This window comes from Squalius cephalus (assembly GCF_949319135.1).
Source record: "Squalius cephalus genome assembly, chromosome: 3".
NCBI lineage: Eukaryota > Metazoa > Chordata > Actinopteri > Cypriniformes > Leuciscidae > Squalius > Squalius cephalus.
Window position 1 is genome coordinate 13,223,097 of NC_137124.1, and position 4,308 is coordinate 13,227,404.

Below are 4,308 nucleotides of genomic sequence, written 5' to 3' on the forward strand. Positions count from 1 at the left end.
TTGTTTGATTCCTTGCCGCCTGCCTTGACCTTTGCCTGTCTTTTGGATTACGATTGTCAGCTACCTGCCCGGACCTCTTGCCTGTCCTTTGTTCTGTGAATGTTTGCTGCCAGCCTCAACCTTGTTTGTACCTGTTTTCGACTCTGTGTTAATAAAGCTGCAGATGGATCCTCAATCTGATGACTGCTCATTACACTTATAACAAAATATAAACGCTGCTGTCCATTAAGTTTAATTCATTCAAAAACCTGCATAAGCAACTGATTAAAAGACAAACTATCCAACTTTTTTACTTTTGGTCCTCTATTGCTAAATTTGGTTGTACAAAACAAAACATTATTTTGGTTGTAGTTCGGCTCATCTATATGGATGAATATGGTCCGAAGTACTGGTGTACACATGCATGCATACAGGATATCTTATCTGAGCGAATGGACAAATAAATAATGGCTTCTATTTTCTTACAACCAGTTGTAAGAAAATAGAAACCATTATTTATATGTCCGATTCCCCGGATGTTTGCCATTTTTAATGATCTTTGTTTTTCTCATTTACTAAGACAACCAATCAGCTTAAATGTAGGGTTGGCAATTTTCAGAGAGGATAGCTATAGCTTCGAAAGCATGAGATCCCACTCTCTCTTCAGAGCGTCTCCAAAGCCGCCACTCCTCCAAAACACATGAACGCACACAGCCAGAGCAGAGTCTGCAAAGCGCCATGAGATGAGAGATGGCGTTAAACTACCTCATGTCTCAAAGCAGATAACATTACAATAACAATGAACATAACTTAAAGAGCACTGACCTGTACCACCTGACTGCTGCAGATTCATTTCGGCATTGATAGTTTTGCCATTGAAACGCATAAATTCGAGTCACGAACCGCTCCGAGTATAACGTCACGGGTTTCCATCTCTACCAAATTACAGTAGTTATGGCGTGAACACAGCATAAATTTGTTTGCGGCACTCGGTGACTGACGTGTGTCTAACTCAGCATAGCAGATGATGTGTGATGTCTGCGCGAGCAGGGTGTACGGAGGTTGAAAATAAACTGACTGGGTCCGAAATCGCATACTTATACAACAAATAATTGCTTCACGACCGCTAAAAAGGTACATTCTATATGAATGTGTGTTTAGTATAAATGTAATCCGGACGAACTACTTCTGCCATGTTGTATCATGTGACCTACCAGCATCAGCTCTCTTTTCTTCACTGTCATTCACAAATCCTCTCCCGTGGCCTCATGGGATATTAAAGTGTCCATCGTATTCACACTTCAGAATCTCGCCGGAAGAAGTAGGTCATCCGGGTACTTTTTGCCTACTCTTTTATGAGTACTGTGAATTCGGACATACTTCTTTTGTTACATACTGTTTTCGTCTACTATATAGTGCAGCTGTTGACAGGCAGGAAGGATATCGCAATGATTGGGCGAACATTTTATGATCCTATGGTACATGTAGCTTTAAACTCTAATAATATGTTGTAGTGGGCTGGTATATTTTAAAATCTACTGCTTTAGCTTAACTAGCTAGTTGTTAGTAGGTTGTAGTGTAGCTGTCTACTTTTCTCAAAATAGTGACTGTAATTTCACTGCTTGGCAAGCTGCCATTTTTAAAGTAGCTTTCTTATCACTGGTCTGCATAAATCAACAAAAGCATCAGTTGGTATAGTTTTCAGGTAGAGTTCAATAGAACTACTGATTGTCAAATTGAATTATCTGGATCACTAAGTCGGCCCGAAATGATTCGTCTGCCTCTGGCGTAATATCTTCATTCCCACAATGCCCTGAAAAGGCCTTGTCCATCTCTCTTTCTACAGTGTGTCTGGCCTAGATTCCTTTAGCTTGGAGAAGGGCATAGGAGAGGGGAATGCTGTAGGTGTTTGGACCCCTCCTTTCCCCCCATCATCCTCTCCCCGCTTCTCTTCCTCCTCAGGGAATGAAGCCCCATCTGCTACACAGTGTGTCTTGTGAGGAAACAGGAGAAAGGGGGCTGTTTCTGAGCTCTTTATAGGGGCCACTTTGGGTCTCCCTTTATAAGCAGACAGATGATGGAATCTTTCCTTAGTTTGTTTTTTACTCTCTATGACTCTCCTCATGATATCTTGTTCACTATAATAGTTTGGTCTTATCTACACATAAACAGATGTTTAGACACTATAAAGGGTCTAAACAAATTTGTAAGGTCCTAAAAATAATCAACATGATCAAAACTTGGCTGAAAAACCTGTTCCACAGTCTAATACATTGTGTCATGAGATCGATAAATTATACTTTTTTAGCAAGTAAAAGGCAATTGTAAAAACCTTGTGTCTTATTGTTGTGGTTAACGGAAGAATACATTTTATATTGTTATATTTCAAAATTAACTCTTGAAGCAACTTAGATTTATCTGATTATCCGTACAAATATGATACATCAGGCTCTTGAGGAACATTTATTTATTTTGTACATCTCTCAACCATCATTGAATTGCATTGTTTTTACCCCCATGATAATGACTAACTTTGATCATAGGACTGAGCAATATCACCTTACTAAGACATAAATATCAATTGTCACTCTATGTCTTCCAATATTTTATGCAAGTAGTCTCCCATATTGTTTTAAAGATCTCACTGATTTACATGACAAGATATCAGAATTCCATCTTACTTTTTGCAAGTGCACCATATTGCATAGCATATTTTGCTCATTTTGGGCATGTAAAACTGAGGCGTTTTTTCCCACTTTGAGTATGAACTCAGGGTTTTTCGGGTTAATCATGAGCAGACTCATGGAAAATTCAATCAAACTACTGACTTCCAGTCTTTGCTGCTCCTCGCACAATTAGCCGTGTTGTTTCAGACAACTGCCCTGGCTATGAATTGGAATGAAGTCTAGGGGCATGATAGATATGATCTTGTTATCACATAACTCATTTTGATCTTTTGGTGATCTATTGGGGCTCCATCTTTGTGGCCAGACATGATGTTATTCTTCTGCTAATGGCTAAATGCTCACAGGAGCTAATTAGGACTGGTTTTCTGTGTGAAGAAAGGATTGAGAAGAAATAAGGGCTCAGCCAGGGTAAAAATAAGTCTTTCTACCCAGTCTGTTGTGTCCCATTTGCACATCTCTACATGTAGCCTATTTGTAGTGAGGAATGACTATTTCGGACTTTCTTTCTTAGTTCTACTCTTTAACAGCGGCCCTCTCATTATACAAAACGAGAGGGAGTGTTTAAAACTGAAAATAGTTCTAAAATGGGCCAATTACATGGTGTTAAGAAAGCCAGATTTTCACTGAAATTGAGTGTTTCAGTGTGCTGGTTCAAAAAGTATTCAGTGTATTTCACTATGGGGTGAAAGCGATACATTCAGGATTTCAAACTGTTGAGAATGAGATTCATGCTGCCTACTAGTTAACTTAAAAAAACAAAGATATGTCATTATTTACCATTAGTAGGCTATTATTGATGACCTTTTTTCTGTGGAATACAAAAGACGTTTTAATGAGGGTAAGTAGATTCCTGCTAGGATGACGTATAGAACATAATCTCTGTTTATGATTCTAACACGTTTTGTGCGTCATGATAATCTTCACAGATGAACACAACCTTTATGAATTTTATAGCCTTAATAAAAATCGACAGAAATAAAAAGCCGTTGCACGGGTTCAACGTCACCAATAGCCGGATGCTACTAAACGTCTGACAAATCTATCAGTCTTTATTTAAAAAAAAAAAAACTTTTTAAAAGCTCTAGTTAGAATAGTTTGCAAGAGCGCGAGTAAACACAGCGAGGCTGAGGAAAGTTATTAGCCTAGAAGAGTTTACCTGTTCGTTGTTATGCTGTTTAATGTCCCCGACTGCCTGTAGGTCCAATTTGCATTTAGCCACTTGTTAGCACCGCCCCAGAAAATCAGAAGGGGGCATTTTTGTATTTTATGTCGAATAATAAAACGTGAAAATACCTTGAGCTTGTGTCAACCAGAGATCTTATTGGCATTTAGCCAAAAACCCATTTGAAAAAAATAAATAAATAAATACTTCAAGACGATAAAACGGAATGTGCTAAAATTACTTTCTGGGTTTCCTGCAACACTCTATGATTATTTCATAGAGTGAAATAATCATAGAGTTTATTATCAACCTTTATTTTTAGTTGAATTATCCATCAAAGCTTCTCTTGAGTAGAAAGCACCCCTGATATTCTGCTTTTTCAGTAGCGCAAAAGATAAAGTGCAGGATAGCTTCTCATTAAAGGAAAACACTGCCACTATGTGGCCGAATATTCTCAAACAACCATTGTGTAAGGAATTC